We start from the raw sequence: 19,366 nt of genomic DNA, 5'->3' as shown, positions 1-19,366 counted from the left end.
CCTGGGGTCCTCAGATAATCAAAAAGTTCTACTCCTTCACCATTGACAACATTTTGACTGGCTGCATCAACGCTTGGTATGGCAAATGCTTGGCATCTGACCGCAAGGAGCTACAGAGGGTAGTGTGTACGGACCAGTACATCATTGGGGCCGAGCACCATGACATCCAGGACCTATATACCAGGCGGTGTCAGAAGAATGCCCTAAAAATTGTCAAAGACTCCAGACCCCCAAGTCATAAGACTGTTCTCTTTGCTACCACACAGAAAGCGGTACCAATGCACCAAGTCTGGAACCAACAGGACCCCTGAATAGCTTCTACCCCCAAGCCAAGAGTTAAAAACTTCTTATGGCTGCAGGGGCAGTATTGAGTAGCTTGGATAAAAGGTGCCCATTTCAAACGGCCTCGTACTCAATTCTTGCTCGTACAATATGCATATTATTATTACTATTGGATAGAAAACACTCTCAAGTTTCTAAAACCGTTTGAATTATATCTGTGAGTAAAACAGAACTCATTTTGCAGCAAACTTCCTGTCAGAAAGTGAAAAATCTGAAATCGAGGCTCTGTTCCAGGGCCTCCCTAATCGTTTGCTTGAAATCTATTAGTATACATGCACTTCATACGCCTTCCACTAGATGTCAATAGGCTGTGAGAGGTGAAATGGGGTCTCTAGCTCTTTCTATGGTCAAAAGAGAGAGCTTGGAATGACAGGACCCCAATTTCCTTTGCTCAGGAAGACGCGGAAAGGACTTCCGCATTGGCTTCTGAAGAGCTTTTGTTATAGACGCCTAATATCTCCGGCTTTGATTTTTGTTGATAAATGTGACAATATCATCGTAAAGTATGTTTTTTCAATATAGTTTAATCAGATTATTGACATTTTTTCGGGTGTTTTGGCGTGTTCCGTTCTCTGAGTTTGTTGACGATGGAGAGCTTCGCGCCACTTGGCAAGTTTTGCTTGCTCATTCGAGAGGGAAAAAGGACATTCTAAATCCAAACAACGATTGTTCTGGACAAAGGACCACTTGTACAAGATTCTGATGGAAGCTCAACAAAAGTAGGACCCATTTATGATGTTATTTCCTATTTCTGTCGAAAATGTGTTGTTGTGTTTTCCGCTTTGATTTTGGGCTCTGTCTCGCTATAACGTAAGCTGGATGTCGTACTGAAGTTATTTTTAGAATTCTAACACGGCGATTGCATTAAGAACTAAGCTATCTTTAATTTGCTGTCCAACATGTATTTTTTTGTAAAGTTTATGAATAGTTATTTGATTAGATTAGGTGCCTCTCCAAGATTTCTCCGGACATTTTTATTGCATTTTGCCTACGTATTCACATTGTATAACCACGATTTGTGCCGCTAAATATGCACATTTTCGAACAAACCATATATGTATTGTGTAATATGATGTTATAGGACTGTCATCTGATGAAGTTTGAGAAGGTTAGTGAAAAAATTAATATCTTTTGCTGGTTTATTCGCTATCGCTAACGTGCCTTGAATCAATGTAGCTGTGTGGTTGGCTATTGTAGTAAGCTAATATAATGCTATATTGTGTTTTCACTGTAAAACACTTAAAGAATCGGAAATATTGGCTGGATTCACAAGATGTTTGTCTTTCATTTGCTGTACAACATGTATTTTTCATAAATGTTTTATGATGAGTATTTAGGTATTTCAATTTGGTCTCTGTAATTGTTCTAGCTGCTTCGGTGCTATTTGTGATTGCAGGTGCAATGTAAAACTATGATTTATACCTGAAATATGCACATTTTTCGAACAAAACATAGATTTATTGTATAACATGTTATAAGACTGTCATCTGATGAAGTTGTTTCTTGGTTAGTTTGGTTGGTTCTTGGTTAGTTAGGTTGGTTTTGTGCAAGCTACCTGTGCTGTGAAAAATGTCTGTGCTTTTTTGTATTTGGTGGTGAGCTAACATAAATATACGTGGTGTTTTCGCTGTAAAACATTTTAAAAATCGGACATGTTGGCTGGATTCACAAGATGTGTATCTTTCATTTGCTGTATTGGACTTGTTAATGTGTGAAAGTTAAATATTTCAAAAAAATATATTTTGAATTTCGCGCCCTGCACTTGGCCTGGCTGTTGTCATAAGTGTACCGACGTCGGGCTTGCAGCCCAAAGAAGTTAACCAAATAGCTACCCTTTTTACACTAACTTTTTGACTCATCCATATGCTGCTGCTGCTGTTTACTATCTTTCACTGTATTCCTAGTTATATATACATATCTACCTCAATGACCTTATACCCCTGCACTTTAACTCGGTACTGGTACGCCGTGTATAGCCAAATTATTATTAGTCATTGTGTATTTATTATTACTTTCTTATTACGTGTTATTCATTTTCTATTATTTCTCTATTTCGTTTTCTCTCTGCATTGTTGGGAAGGGCCCGTAAGTAAGCATTTCACAGTTGGTCTACACCTGTTCTTTAGGAAGCATGTGACAAATAAAATGTTATTTGATTTGAACTGGGTTGTTCCACGAAATGTGTGCCCTTTGCATCCCTTTGATATTTCAGTAGAAATTGTGCGCAAATATTTAATTTGAAAAGCTTGTTATATGAAATGAAGTGCCATTAAATATACACCATATGGAAAAATAAATACATCAAATTTTTTATATAAATAAAGATTTTCTAAAGTGCTACAAGTCAGAATTTCTCTATGCATCATCTGTGACTTCTAGAAAGTTGTTCAGTTGTTCAGTTGTTATCACTTAACCCCAAAGTTTTCACCATCATTGTAAAGCCTTATTTACAGTGCATTTGGAAAGTATTCAGACCGCTTGACTTTTAGCAAATTTTGTTACGTTACAGCCTTATACCAAAATGTATTGAAATGTTTTTTGTTACCTCATCAATCTAAAAACAATACCCCATAATCACAAAGCAAAAACAAAACAACAACAAAAATACACCAAACGGAAATAATACATTTGCATAAGTATTCAGACCCTTTACTGAATCACCTTTGGCAGCGATTACAGCTTCGAGTCTTCTTGGGTATGACGCATCAAACTTGGCACACCTGTGTTTGGGGAGTTTCTCCCATTCTCTGCAGATCATCTCAAGCTCTGCCAGGTTAGATGGGGAGTGTCGCTGCACAGCTATTTTCAGGTCTCTCCAGAGATGTTCGATCAGGTTCAGGTCCGGGCTCTGGCTGTGCCACTCAAGGACATTCAGAGACTTGTCCCGAAGCCACTCCTGCGTTGTCTTGGCTGTGTGCTTAGGGTCGTTGTCCTGTTGGAAGGTGAACCGTCACCCCAGTCTGAGATCCTGAGTGCTCTGGAGCAGGCATTCATCAAGGATCTCTATGTACTTTGCTCCGTTGATCCTGACTACTCTCCTAGTCCCTGTCGCTGAAAAACATCCCCACAGCATGCTTCTACCACCACCATGCTTCACTGCAGGGACGCTTGGCAATCAGGCCAAAGAGTTCAATCTTGGTTTCATCAGGCCAGAGAATCTTGTTTCTCATGGTCTGAGAGTCCTTTAGGTGCCTTTTGTAAAACTCCAAGCTGGCTGTCATGTGCCTTTTACTGAGGAGTGGCTTCCATCTGGCCACTCTACCATAATGGCCTGATTGGTGGAGTTCTGCAGAGATGAATGTCTTTCGGGAAGGTTCTCCCATCTCCACAGAGTAATTCTAGAGCTCTGTCAGAGTGACCATCGGGTTCTTGGTCACCTCCCTGATCAAAGCCCTTCTCCCCAGATTGCTCTTGGTCTTGGTGGTTCCAAACTTCTTCCATTTAAGAATGATGGAGGCCACTGTGTTCTTGGGGACCTTCAATTCTGCAGACATTTTTTGGTACCCTTCCCCAGATCTGTGCCTCGACACAATCATGTCTCGGAGCTCTATGGACAATTCCTTTGACCACATGGCTTTGTTTTTGCTCTGACGTGCATTGTCAACTGTGGGACCTTATATAGACAGGTGTGTGCCTTTCCAAATCATGTCCAATCAATTGAATTTACCACCGGTAGACTCCAATCAAGTTGGAGAAACATCTGAAGGATGATCAATGGAAACAGGACGCACCTGAGCTCAATTTCTAGTCTAATAGCAAAGGGTCTGAATACGTATGTAAATAAGGTACATCTGTTGTTTTTTTGTTTTTGGAAAAATGTCAAAATAACTGTTTTTGCTTTGTCATTATGGGGTATTGTGTGTCGATTGATGAGGATTTTTTTATATATCCATTTTTGAATAAGTCTATAACATAACAAAATGGTTAAAATGTCCAGGGGTAATTTCTGAAGAGTATTATTTATTTCATGTTATTGGTGATTCATTTTAATGGGGGAAAAAAGCCTCATTTTAAGATCAACCCTGTTACGTGATCTGAACTGTCTTTTAAGATGGTGGAATTATTCCTTTTTACATTTTGCACTATTCCTTTTTAAATATTGCACATCTAATAGTCAAATTAAAGTGTAAAAGCAGGTGAGCTGGTTCTACTCTTTTTGGACATTTTCTGGTGTTTTGTTGTCACCAAGTCAAACTTCTCAAAAGCTTTGGTTTTCAGTAGAAACTGGAACCATTTTGCATACAGTGTAAGCTCGTGGTAAGCTTGTGGACTTGTCATATCAAACAAACCCTTGTTTAGTATGACAGATTTAGGAGAAATAAGCGTTTTGATTTAAGTTCATTATAACTCAAGAACCAGTGAAATCAATGTTTTGTACAGCAGAAGACACACAGTATTTTACCACAGTTTAGTTGTTCGTTTTCTGTTGTTTTCCAATGTATATTTTCAAGCAATTAAACAGCTACACATGATCTTACATACTGTAAATTCAATCTTGAATTGCAACACATTTTGGCTGAAGTCCGGTCAATGACTTATTCCTCACTAGCAGAACTTCACTGCCATCACGTGGTTATAGAATGAACTGAATCTAATCTCAAGAGGGACCTATAACTGAAGCCTTGACAGACATCAAAACAATCATGTTGGCCCCCTTCAAAGACTGATATGGACTGAAATTAATTCAAACCCTCACTCTGTGTTCTTCCATCTATTCGGAATCGTATAGTTACTTTGAGCACAGTGAGGGTATGATTAGAGGCTAGATAAATATTTTGTCATTTCTTCTGAGATCAATGAACACTAATCAACTAATTAAAATAGTACGATTGGTCCAAAATCCCAAGTAATGTATGCTTGTCATCTAACTTCTTAATGTTGAAAAACAATACAGGAGACAGATATTCAGGTGGCAAATTAGTCATTTTATTTTAAACAGGAGACAGTTATTTAGGTGGCAAGTGAATAATTTTATTTTAAAGAGCCACTTCATATCAATCATCTTAATTAGCCAACAACAATATCGCCATCATAGTGCACTGGCCATCCCTGTTCACAACCAATGACAAGATTCCTGGTGGACGGGGGAGAACCCCTGTATCTACAGTGGGGATGACGATCCCCACCTATGTGGTTACATATGATTACAGGGAAGCCATTGGAGCTTTCAACCAGATTTCCGCCCCTAGGTGTGCCACCACCAGTACAAATGGCCCTCAACTCATTTGAACCGGCTTTAATGAAGGTGTTTATCTCTTTGCAGGTTCTGCCATCAGGCTCGGTCAATCTCAAGTAGCCCATCTGACTCTGACAATTTTGGGTTGTCATATCCCCCTTGACGTGCTGTTGGAGGAATTGTTGATAACGAATCCTAATGTCGGGCGGTTGACCGTGTACTGTCACTGTGAAACACATCAACACCAGGAACAGGTGTTGATGGAACCCCATGGCATCAACTAAATGGAGAAACAGGAGGGATGAGTCAGACAATTACTAGTATATTACTATTACTATACAGTATATTACTATATCTTTCACTAAATGAAACAACAGGAGGGGTAAGACTTACTAGTATATTACTATTACTGTACAGTATAATGATGTAACGACCTTGGGTTTATAAGCGCGGATATCGACTCTGCCGCTCGAGCATGCTTTTGCGGCACAGTCGATAGCGCGCTGGACTTCCGGCGAGAAGGTCCAGGGTTCGAGACCTGCTCCCTGTCTGTTTCATTACATTGGTGTCAGAAGTGATCGGACCTTGCATCCACACAATGTGTGTGCTTGGCCAGTGAGAGCGTTCCTATAAGACATAGAGCCGCAAGCTAGCGCGAGGACGTGCTCTTTGAAATGAGGGAGCAGTGTAACGACCCAGGGTTTATAAGCACAGATATCAACACTGCCGCTGGAGAATGCTTTTGCAGCACAGTCGATAGCGCTCTAGACTTCACGCTCGAAGGTCGAGGGTTCGAGACCTTCTCCCTGCATGTTTCATTACAATAATATACCTTTCACTAAATGGAGAAACAGGAGAAGTAAATCAGACTATTACTAGTATATTACTATACAGTATATTACTATATCTTTCACCAAATGGAGAAACAGGAGAGCTAAATCAGACTGTTATTAGTATATTACTACTGCTCTACAGTATATTACTATCTTTCACTAATTGGAGAAACAGGAGAGCTAAATCAGACTGTTATTAGTATATTACTACTGCTCTACAGTATATTACTATATCTTAACTGACTTGCCTAGTAAAATAAAGGTGTAAAAATATAAATTAAATACATAAATAAATAAAATAAATCGTCAAATCGGTGTCCAAAAATATCGATTACCGATTGTTATGAAAACTTGAAATCGGCTCTAATTAATCGGCCATTCCAATTAATCGGTCGACCTCTACTTGAAATCATATTTTGGTTACAAAGATGTGGCAATATTTAACTGGAGAGAGAGAGAAGGCATTTACCTCTGACAACTGGTTTCAATGGCCTTTGATGTGACTGGTTAGATTTTTGTCCTCTCAAATATCTACAGATACAATACAGGATTAATCAAAGACAACAATCTTCAGATGCAGAGCTATTCTTTAATGCTCTAGCACTGTAATGCTCAGGCAATTACATTTTACCTGTTTGTGATGAACTTAGATGTTGGTCACCCTGGACACCTGTGGTACAACATTGCATGGATTAAAAGGGTTTTAAATTAACTATTAGCTTTTTAACTATTAACAGTCAAGTCTTCACCAAATATCTTGCACAATCCATCAAGAGAGATTTCATATTAGGGTGCCTTCAAATCAAAACTCATGCATGTCTGACAGCGGTGGGGAGAAATGATTAGCTAGAAATGCTGTTCTACATTTTCAGTTGGTTGACCGATACGTCTTTTCAACTTTTCTGGCGGACAGCGCAACACAACCTTAGAAACAATCAAGTCAATCATACCTGTCTGCAGTGAGCCTTCTTGTGTGGTCTTATCTTGATGGTTATGGCCTCTCTCTCCCAGAGTATGGTAGAAGGTACCAAACCTGCTTGATTTATATACATAAGCTGAGGAGGGACGTTCTCATTTCATATAGTAAAATCAATATTTAAGAAAATATTGTAAATGCAACAGACACTGTTCCCAGTGGCGATTTGAACATGATAATGTTGGTGAGGCAAACTCTATCAAAAAGCTGATATGCATCAAAACCACTATACTACACTACACATGGAATTCAGCATAACAAACAATGGAAGAAATGAGTTGAGCCACACACAAAGTACTTTCCTTTCAAATGGTACCCAGAATATGCATATCCTTCCTTCAGGGCCTGAGCTACAGGCAGTTAGATTTGGGTATGTCATTTTAGGCAAAAATTGAAAAAAGGGGGCTATCCCTAAGAAGTGAAAATGATTCCAATACAGTTCCAGAGAATTGACATCATGTCCCAAAAAATAGAACCAGTTTCAGAGAAGTGACATCATCGCAAACAACATATAGAGGACAGAGTTCCAGAGAATTAGAATCATCGTACTGTTCTGTTCTGACTTCTAAAATTGAAAATATGAAATCTTTGTTCATGTCACTGAAGGAGCGAGGAGAATGTAGAATGTTTACATTCTACAAGGATATGTTATTGTCAGACCTCAGTGATCCTATGGAAGGAGAAGAGACACAGTCTACTACGAATCAACATGACAGCCGTGAGCTGGGGAGGAGTGAGCAATTTGGGCAGATTAAATACCAATGCTTGTGTGAATATGTTCCTTGTCTGTGTAGCTATATGACCCAATGAGTGAATAAACCTGGTTTGAGTTTTACTAATTGTCCATGAAATGTTACAAGGTTCATTTAGAACCTAACAGTACATAAAATATAGCAGAACCAGTTTCAGAGAATTTGCATCATCACAAACAACATACTGTATAGCAGAAACACTTACAAAGAATTGGCATTATAATATGGCTATGAAGTGCCAAGAGGCATTCTAATTAAAACGAGAATAAGCTGGGACAGCGTGACAGAATTTGAATATCTAGAATCCAGTTTTTTTTATTGACTTCAAAATGACATCATCCAATTCACCAAATCGTAGTTACATTTAGGATATGTGAAATGTAATCGTACATTTCTTATTTAAAATGTGAACAAATTGACAATAAAAAAATAGATATATTTGCATCACGCAACAAACAGCGCAACACAAAAACTAAACGCCTGCTATACAACACATTCCAAGGTGATCAACATATGGTTTCCAAATTTAGTCAAACACTTCTGTTTTTTCTTTAATTTTAAAATATACAAAATCCAATGGTACAGTGGGGAGAACAAGTATTGGACACACTGCCGATTTTGCAGGTTTTCCTACTTACAAAGCATGTAGAGGTCTGTAATTTTTATCATAGGTACACTTCAACTGTGAGAGACGGAATCTAAAACAAAAATCCAGAAAATCATATTGTATGATTTTTAAGTAATTCATTTGCATTTTATTGCATGACATAAGTATTTGATCACCTACCAACCAGTAAGAATTCCGGCTCTCACAGACCTGTTAGTTTTTCTTTAAGAAGCCCTCCTGTTCTCCACTCATTACCTGTATTAACTGCATACATTGAAAAATATATATAAATCCAACATCCAACAATTTCAAAGATTTTACTGAGTTATAATTCATTTAAGGAAATCCGTCAATTGAAATAGATTCATTAGGCCCTAATCTATGGATTTCAAATGACTGGGAATACAGATAAGCATCTGTTGGTCACAGATACCTTAAAAAAAAAGTAGGGGCGTGGATCAGAAAACCAGTGTGACCACCATTTGCCTCAAGCAGTGCAACACATCTCCTTTGCATTGAGTTGATCAGGCTGTTGATTGTGGCCTGGGAATTGTTATCCCACTCCTTTTCAATGGCTGTGCGAAGTTGCTGGATATTGATGGGAACTGGAACAAGCTGTCATACACGTCGATCGAGCGCATCCCAAACATGTTCAATGGGTGACATGTCTGGTGAGAATGCAGGCCATGGAAGAACTGGGACATTGTCAGCTTACAGGAATTGTGTACAGATCCTTGTAACATGTGGCCATGCATTATTATGCTGAAACATGAGGTGATGGCGGCGGATGAATGGCACGACAATGGGCATAAGGATCTCTTCACGGTATCTCTATGCATTCAAATTTCCTTTTGATAAAATGCAATTGTGTTCGTTGTCCGTAGTTTATGCCTGGCCACACCATAACCCCCCCCCCCCCCCCTCCACCATGGGGCACTCTGCTCACCCACACAACTGCCCAGTACAGGATTCATTGTGAAGAGCACACTTCTCAAGCATGCCAGTGGCCATCTAAGGTGACACCGAACTGCTGTTGTCATATCGATCCCGTTAGCGGGATTTCAGCCATAAGAAGTTAACTTCTTATGGCTGCAAGGGGCAGTATTGAGTAGCCAGTTAAATCGTGCCCATTTCAAACGGCCTCGTACTCAATTCTTGCTCGTACAATATGCATATTATTATTACTATTGGATAGAAAACACTCTCTAGTTTCTAAAACCGTTTGAATTATTTCTCTGAGTGAAACAGAACTCCTTCTGCAGCACATTTCCTGACCAGGAAGTGGAATGTCAGAAATCGATGCTCTGTTCAACTTCATGCCTATACATGGGCAATGAACGTAAGAGCCTACGTACACTTCATACACCTTCCCCTGGTTGTCAAGAGGCGGTGAGAGAAGAAATTTCGTGTCTATCTTGGTCTGAGGTGGAATTAAAGCTCTTTGTATGACGTGACCGTCCATTTCCTGTTTCTGTAGAGCGCGAAAGAGGACATGGATTTGCCTTCTGTTTAGCTGTCGTTATGGACGACTAACATCTCCGGTTTAGATTTTATTTGATACATGTGACCATATCATCGTAAACTATGTTTTTTCAATATAGTTTAATCAGATTATTGAAATTTTTTTGGGAGTTTTGCCGTGTTCCGTTCTCTGACTTTGTTGACGTTGGAGAGATCCGTGCCACTTGGCAAGTGCCCATGCTAAATCAAGAGGGAAATTTGCCGTTCCAGATCCAAACATCGACTGTTCTGGACAAAGGACACCTTGTCCAACATTCTGACGGAAGATCACCAAAAGTAAGAAACATTTTATGATGCTATTTCTAATATCTGTCGTACATGTGAACTGGTCGTTGGCGCCCAAGTGTTTCTGGCTATTGTGGCTACGCTAATATAACGCTATATTGTGTTTTCGCTGTAAAACACTTGATAAATCGGAAATATTGTCTGGAATCACAAGATGCCTGTCTTTCAATTGCTGTACACTATGTATTTTTCAGAAATGTTTTATGATGAGTATTTAGTTATTTGGCGTTTGTGTCTGTAATTTTTCTGTCTGCTTTCGGTGCAATTTCTGACTGTAGCTGCAATGTAAACTATGATTTATACCTGAAATATGCACATTTTTCGAAAAAAAATAACATATGCTATACAATAAATATGTTATCAGACTGTCATCTGATGAGGATGTTTCTTGGTTAGTGGCTATTTATATCTTTATTTGGCCGAATTTGTGATAGCTACTGATGGAGTCAAAAACTGATGGAGTAATGAAAGTGGAGTCTTTTGCTAACGTGGTTAGCTAATAGATTTACATATTTTGTCTTCCCTGTAAAACATTTTAAAAATCGGACATGTTGGCTGGATTCACAAGATCTGTACCTTTCATATGCTGTATTGGACTTGTTAATGTGTGAAAGGTAAATATAAAAAAAAAAAATATCTTTTGAATTTCGCGCCCTGCACTTGAAGTGGCTGTTGTCATAAATGTACCGACGTCGGGCTTGCACGCCAAACAGGGAGAGTGAGTGAGTCTGGAAGGAGAGTTTTCAGCCTAACCATACACCTGGTTATTTGTAGTTGTCCACATATTCTAAGTCAGAACCGTCCAGAGTAGTGATGCTGGACGAGCGGGCTGGTGCGGGCAGCGATCTGTTGAAGAGCATGCATTTCGTTTTTCTTGCATTTAAAAGCAGTTGGAGGCCACGGAAGGAGAGTTGTATGGCATTGAAGCTCGTCTGGAGGTTAGTTAACACAGTGTCCAAAGAAGAGCCAGAAGTACACAGAATGATGTTGTCTGCGTAGAGGTGGATCAGAGAATCACCAGCAGCAAGAGCGACATCATTGATGTATACAGAGAAGAGAGTCGGCACGATAATTGAACCCTGTGTCACCCCCGTAGAGACTGCCAGAGGTCCGGACAACAGGCCTTCCAATTAGACACACTGAACTCTGTCTGAGAAGTAGTTGGTGAACCAGGCGAGGCAATCATTTGAGAAACCAAGGCTGTTGAGTCTGCCGATAAGAATGTGGTGACTGACAGAGTCGAAAGCCTTGGCCAGGTCGATGAAGAAGGCTACACTGTACTGTCTTTTATCGATGGTGGTTATGATATCATTTAGGACCTTGAGCATGGCTGAGGTGCACCCAAGACCAGCTCGGAAACCAGATTGCATAGCGGAGAAAGTACGGTGGGATTCAAAATGGTCGGTGATCTGTTTGATAACTTGGCTTTCGAAGACCTTAGAAAGGCAGGGTATGGGGCTTCCCGGGTGGCGCAGTGGTCTAGAGCACTGCATCGCAGTGCTAGCTGCGCCACCAGAGTCTCTGGGTTCGCGCCCAGGCTCTGTCGCAGCCGGCCGCGACCGGGAGGTCCGTGGGGCGACGCACAATTGGCTTAGCGTCGTCTGGGTTAGGGAGGGTTTGGCCGGTAGGGATATCCTTGTCTCATCGCGCTCCAGCGACTCCTGTGGCGGGCCGGGCGCAGTGTGCGCTAACCGAGGGGGGCAGGTGCACGGTGTTTCCTCCGACACATTGGTGTGGCTGGCTTCCGGGTTGGAGGCGCGCTGTGTTAAGAAGCAGTGCGGCTTGGTTGGATTGTGCTTCGGAGGACGCATGGCTTTCGACCTTCGTCTCTCCCGAGCCCGTACGGGAGTTGTAGCGATGAGACAATATAGTAATTACTAGCGATTGGATACTACGAAAAATTGGGGAGAAAAGGGGCTAAAAAAAAAAGAAAAAAAAAGAAAGGCAGGGTAGGATAGATGTAGGTCTGTAACAGTTTGGGTCTAGAGTGTCACCCCCTTTTGAAGAGGGGGATGACAACGGGAGCTTTCCAATCTTTGGGAATCTCAGACGATACGAAAGAGAAGTTGAACAGGCTAGTAATAGGGGATGCAACAATTTTGACGGATAATTTTAGAAAGATAGGTTCCAGCTTGTCTAGCCCAGCTGATTTGTATGGGTCCAGATTTTGCAACTCTTTCAGAACATCAGCTATCTGGATTTGGGTGAAGGAGAAATGGGGGAGGCTTGGGCAAGTTGCTATGGGGGGTGCAGTGCTGTTGACCGAGGTAGGGGTAGCCAGGTGGAATGAATGGCCAGCCATAGAAAAATGCTTATTGAAATTCTCAATTATCCTGGATTTATCGATGGTGACAGTGTTTCCTAACCTCTGTGCAGTGGGCAGCTGGGAGGTGGTGCTCTTATTCTCCATGGACTTTACAGTGTCCCAGAACTTTTTGGAGTTTGTGATACAGAATGCAAATTTCTGTTAGGAAAGCAAAGGCTAACTTTTCCAAACTGCCTGTGTATATTGGTTCCTAACATCCCTGAAAAGTTGCATATCGCGGGGGCTTTTCGATGCTAATGCAGTACGCCACAGAGTGTTTTTGTGCTGGTCAAGGGCAGTCAGGTCTGGAGTGAAACAAGGGATATAACTGTTCCTGGTTAAAAAAATAATTATGGGGCATGCTTATTTAAGATGGTGAGGAAAGCAGTTTTAAGGAATTACCAGACATCCTCTACTGACGGAATGAGGTCAATATACTTCCAGGATGCCAGGTCGATTAGAAAGGCCTGCTCGCTGAAATGTTTTAGAGAGCGTTTGACAGTGATGAGGGCTGGTCGTTTGACCGCAGACCCATTACGGACTTAGGCAATGAGGCAGTGATCGCTGAGATCATGGTTGAAGAAAGCAGAGGTGTATTTAGAGGGCAGGTTGGTCAGGATTGTATCTATGAGGGTGCCAGTGTTTACGGATTTGGGGTTGTAACTGGTAGGTTCATTGATAATTTGTGTGCGATTGAGGGCATCTAGCTTAGATTGTAGGACAGTCGGAGTGTTAACCTGTTTGGGCTGCAAGGGCAGTATTGAGTAGCCAGATAAAAGGTGCCCATTTCAAACGGCCTCGTACTCAATTCTTGCTCGTACAATATGCATATTATTATTACTACTGGATAGAAAACACTCTCTAGTTTCTAAAACCGTTTGAATTATATCTGTGAGTAAAACAGAACTCATTTGTCACAAACTTCCTGACCAGGAAGTGGAAAGTCTGAAATCGAGGCTCTGTTCTAGGTCCTGCCTATAAATGGGCATGATACGTATTAGTATACATGCACGTCATACACCTTTTTCAGTATAGTTTAATCAGATTATTGAATTTTTTTCGGGAGTTTTGCCGTGTTCCGTTCTCTTCAGTTTGTTGACATGGAGAGATTCGCGCCACTTGGAAAGTGTGCTTGCTAAATCGAGAGGGAAAAAGGCCGTTCTAAATCCAAACAACGACTGTTCTGGACAAAGGACCCCTTGTACAACATTCTGATGAAAGATCAGCAAAAGTAGGACCCATTTTATGATGCTATTTCATATATCATGTCGAACATGTTCTGCTAGTCGATTGAGCCTAGCTTTTGGGTACTCTCTCGCTATACCTAAGCTGTATGTCGTAATTAAGTTATTTTTAGAATTCTAACACGGCGATTGCATTAAGAACTAGTGTATCTATCATTTCCTATACAACATGTATTTTTTAGTTATGTTTATGAGTAGCTATTTGGTCAGAATATGTGTGTCAGAAAAAGTGTCCGAAAAATATCCGGACGTTGTGGGAAAAATATGCTACATTAGCACAATGTATAACCACTGATTTCAGCTCTAAATATGCACATTTTCGAACAAAACATAAGTGTATGTATAACCTGATGTTATAGGACTGTCATCTGATGAAGCTTATCAAGGTTAGTCAAAAATGATATATCTTTTGCTGGTTTGTTACGATCGCTAACCTTTGCTACTGGGGAATGGCTTGTGTTTCTGGCTATTGTGGTAAGCTAATATAAAGCTATATTGTGTTTTCTCTGTAAAACACTTAATAAATCGGAAATATTGTCTGGAATCACAAGATGCCTGTCTTTCATTTGCTGTACACTATGTATTTTTCAGAAATGTTTTATGATGAGTATTTAATTATTTGACGTTGGTGTCTGTAATTATTATGGCTGCTTTCGGTGCAATTTCTGATTGTAGCTGCAATGTAAACTATGATTTATACCTGAAATATGCACATTTTTCGAACAAAACATAGATTTATTGAATAACATTTACATTTTAAGTCATTTAGCAGATGCTCTTATCCAGAGCGACTTACAAGTACATACATTCATACTTTTTTGTACTGGCCCCCCGTGGGAATCGAACCCACAACCCTGGCGTTGCAAGCGCCATGCTCTACCAACTGAGCCACACGGGGCCCTATAAGACTGTCATCTGATGAAGTTGTTTGTTGGTTAGTTTGGTTGGTTCTTGTTTAGTTAGGTTGGCTTTGTGCATGCTAACTGTGCTGTGAAAAATGTCTGTCCTTTTTTGTATTTGGTGGTGAGCTAACATAAATATACGTGCTGTTTTCGCTGTAAAACATTTTAATTTTTTTTTGCTGTAAAACATTTTTTCTCTTGGCTTTACTTTGGACGTTGTGGATTTATATTTTTGCCTGAAGATCTTTTACTTTGATTAAACCACCGTCTCTAGTACTGCTGTGTCTTTCTCATCTTCTGGGTTCTGCCGACTATTTGTGACTGTTTCTCACACCGGGTCCTGACAAACAGTGAATAAAACAAACTTAGGGAGGAGGCTTCTAATTTTAACATGCATGATACCAAGGCTTTTACAGTTACAAAAGTCAACAAATGAGAGCGCCTGGGGAATGGGAGTGGAGCTAGGCGTTGCAGGGCCTGGATTAACCTCTACATCACCAGAGGACAAGAGGAGGAGTATGGTAAGGGTACGGCTAAAGGCTATAAGAACTGGTCGTGTAGTGCGTGTTATTTATGCTTATTTATTTTCCCTTTTGTACTTTAACCATTTGTACATCGTTACAACACTGTATATGTACATAATATGACATTTGTAATGTCTTTATTCTTTTGGAACTTCTGTGAGTGTAATGTTTACTGTTAATTTTTATTGTTTATTTCACTTTTGTATATTATCTACCTCACTTTCTTTGGCAATGCAAACATATGTTTCCCTTGCCAATAAAGCCCCTTGAATTGAATAGAATTGAGATGGGGGATACAGAAAATGAGAAAAGTAGAAAAATAAATGGAAAAGCAAGTGTGTAACCATATAAAATAAATAATGACAGCTATGATGGAAACAGGAAGTTTCAAGGCAAATTAAAAATGGCAACAGATAATTTGTTCGTTCGACATGGTGGGATCTTTTTGAGTCAGTAAAATTTATTATGTGAGAAATGGTGGTGGAAATGCCTTCATGCGTAAATATTGATATAATAACCATCATATTGAAGTAAAATTGGAGACACGCAATGATATGTTGTGTGGTCCTCCTTCCACTACAACCAAACTTCGACTCGGGAAACCATGCAGATTATTAGGCTATAGATTAAAGAAATTAAGGTGATGAGCTTGATGCTACTTTCCAATAAAAATTGACGGCCTAATTCTGGTGACATGATGATCAATGCTTGACTGCCATTTGACAAATAAAACATATTGCTCTCTTATCCATAACTATCTCATCATGTAAACTAGCATACACTCACAACCCATGGTGTCAAACTCATTCCACGGTGGTGTCACGCCCTGACCTTAGAGATCCTTTTTATGTCTCTATTTTGGTTTGGTCAGGGTGTGAGTTGGGGTGGGTATTCTATGTTGTATTATTTGTATTTCTATGTTTTGGCCGGTTAGGGTTCTCAATCAGGGACAGCTGTCTATTGTTGTCTCTGATTGAGAACCATACTTAGGTAGCCCTTTTTCCCACCTGTCTTTGTGGGAAGTTGACTTTGTTTATGGCACATAGCCTTAAGCTTCACGGTTTGTTTTGTATTGTTTATTGTTTTGTCAGCGTCATTTCTAATAAAAATAAAATGTACGCTAACCACGCTGCACCTTGGTCCACTTCATTCAACAGCCGTGACAGGCGGGCCGAGTGTTCGCGGGATTTCAGATTTTACTTTAAATTAAGACAAACAGGTGAGGGGAGTTCCTTACTAATTATACTGACCAAAAATATTGACACACCACGTGTTGGTCCCATGTTTCATGAGCTGAAATAAAAGATACCAGAAATGTTCCATATGCACAAAAAGCTTATTTCTCTGAAATTCTGTGCACAAATTTCTCTGTCAGAAACTGTCTTAGGGATGCTCATCTGCGTGCTCATTTTCCTCACCAGGGTCTTGACCCTGACTGCCAGTGAAAGTGCAGGGTGCCATATTCAAACAACAGAAATCTCATAATTAAAATTCCTTATACATACATGTATCTTATACCATTTTAAAGGTAATCTTGTTCTTAATCCCACCAAAGTGTCCGATTTCAAATAGGATTTTCAGCGAAAGCACCACAAACGATTATGTTAGGTCACCACCAAGCCACAGAAAAAACAGCCATTTTTCCAGCCAAAGATAGGAGTCACAAAAAGCACAAATAGAGATAAAATTAATCACTAACCTTTGATGATCTTCATCAGATTACACTCATAGGACTTCATGTTACACAATACATGTATGTTTTGTTTGATAAAGTTCATATTTATTTAAAAAAATCTGAGTTTACATTGGCGTGTTATGTTCACTAGTTCCAAAAACATCCAGTGATTTTGCATAGCCACATCGATTAAACATAAATACTCATCATAAATGTAGATGATACAAGTTATACACATGGAATTATAGATATACCTCTCCTTAATGCAATGGCTGTGTCAGATTTAAAAAAACTTTACGGAAAAAGCAAACCATGCAATAATCTGAGACGGAGCTCAAAACAATAGTCAAATTAGCCGCCATGTTGGAGTCAACAGAAACCAGAAATTACATGATAAATATTCCTTTACCTTTGATGATCTTCATCAGAATGCACTCCCAGGAATCCCAGGTCCACAATAAATGCTTGATTTGTTTGACAATGTCCATTATTTATGTCAAATTTAGATACTTTTGTTAGCGCATTTGGTACACCTATCCAAACGCTGGTGCTGGTCGACCATATCTTCGGACAAAAACTTCAAAAAGTTATATTACAGGTCGAAGAAACATTTCAAACTAAGTACAGAACCAATCATTAGGATGTTTTTATCATAAATCTTCAATAAAGTTCCAACCGAAGAATTCCTTTGTCTTGAGGAGGAACGGAAAGCAGGAAGATATCATGTGGTATGCGCATGACCGGGAAATGGCTGACTGCCAGTAGTCTGATTCATTCCACTCTTATTCAGTCCCACAACACAGTATAAGCCTCATTCAACTTTCTATAGATGGTTGACATCTAGTGGAAGCCCTAGGAAATGAATCTTCATTCATATCCCAATGGGATTTCAATAGGGAATGGGTTGAAAATATACCAACCTCAGATTTCTCACCTCCTGTTTGGATTTCTTCTCAGGTTTTTGCCTGCCATGTGAGTTCTGTTATACTCACAGACATCATTCAAACAGTTTTAGAAACGTCAGAGTGTTTTCTATCCAATACTAATGCATATATTAGCAACTGAGACTGAGGAGCAGGCCGTTAATCTGGGCACCTCTGGGCACCTTTCATCCAAGCTATTCAATAGTGCCCCTTCAGCCATAAGAAGTTAAGCATCTCCAAATCAAAATTAAATCTAGAATCAGCTTCCTATTTTGCAACAAAGCATCCTTCACTCATGCTGCCAAACATACCCTCGTAAAACTGACTATCCTACCAATCTTTGGCCATGTCATTTACAAAATAGCCTCCAACACTCTACTCAGAAAATTGGATGCAGTCTATCACAGTGCCAACCGTTTGGTCACCAAAGCCCCATATACTACCCACCACTGCGACCTGTATGCTCTCATTGACTGGCCCTCGCTTCATATTCGTCGCCAGACCCACTGGCTCTAGGTCATCTTTAAGTCTTTGCTAGGTAAAGCCCCGCCTTGTTTCAGCTCACTGGTCAACATAGCAGCACCCACCCGAAACACGCTCTCCAGCAGGTATATTTCACTGGTCACCCCCAAAGCCAATTCCTCCTTTGGTCGCCTTTCCTTCCGTTTCTCTGCTGCCAATGACTGGAACGAACTGCAAAAATAACTGAAGCTGGAGACTCATATCTCCCTCACTAACTTTAAGTGTCAGCTGTCAGAGCAGCTCACAGATCATTGTACCTGTACATAGCCCATCTGTAAGTAGCTCATCCAACTACCTCATCCCCATGTTATTTTTTTCTCTCCTTTGCACCCCAGTATCTCTACTTGCACATTCATCTTCTGCACATCTATCACTCCAGTGTTTAATTGCTAAATTGTAATTACTTTGCCACTACGACCTATTTATTGCCTTACCTCCCTAATCTTACCTCATTTGCACACACTGTATATTGATTTTTTTCTGTTGTGTTATTGGACTGTACGTTTGTTTATTTCATGTGTAACTCTGTTTTGTTGTTTGTGTCGCACTGCTTTGCTTTATCTTGGCAAGGTCGCAGTTGTCGCAGCTCATCGGTCAGCCGGCCAGCCATCTTCTCTCTGGCGGTTTTGTTTTGGTTATCATTTATGGTAACTGTCGCCACCATGTGGAGATTGTCAATTACTGCAGCCTGAAGATCAGGGTCATGCTGATTATGGCAAATGTTTAAATGTTCCGTTTCACATGTGCATTTATGCTTACACAAGCACACATGCCAAGGG

The 19,366-nt window shown here is 40.1% G+C and overlaps 1 long non-coding RNA gene and 1 other non-coding gene across 2 annotated transcripts; both read right to left on the bottom strand.

Annotated features, from left to right (window-relative positions):
* Positions 1-6,820: 6,820 nt before the first annotated feature.
* On the bottom strand, positions 6,821-7,380 carry LOC129847177 (uncharacterized). Its single transcript, XR_008758395.1, has 3 exons — positions 7,302-7,380; positions 6,983-7,021; positions 6,821-6,882 (listed from the first exon to the last, which is right to left on the bottom strand). It is a non-coding gene; the product is annotated as an uncharacterized LOC129847177 (long non-coding RNA).
* Positions 7,381-14,865: 7,485 nt separating this feature from the next.
* On the bottom strand, positions 14,866-14,941 carry trnaa-ugc (transfer RNA alanine (anticodon UGC)). The gene has a single exon. It is a non-coding gene; the product is annotated as a tRNA-Ala (tRNA).
* Between the last annotated feature and the right edge of the window lie 4,425 nt (positions 14,942-19,366).

Source organism: Salvelinus fontinalis, unplaced genomic scaffold (genome assembly GCF_029448725.1).
Source record: "Salvelinus fontinalis isolate EN_2023a unplaced genomic scaffold, ASM2944872v1 scaffold_0750, whole genome shotgun sequence".
Lineage (NCBI taxonomy): Eukaryota > Metazoa > Chordata > Actinopteri > Salmoniformes > Salmonidae > Salvelinus > Salvelinus fontinalis.
The sequence above is the reverse complement of the archived record's forward strand: the minus strand, read 5'-3'. Positions and strand labels throughout refer to the sequence as shown.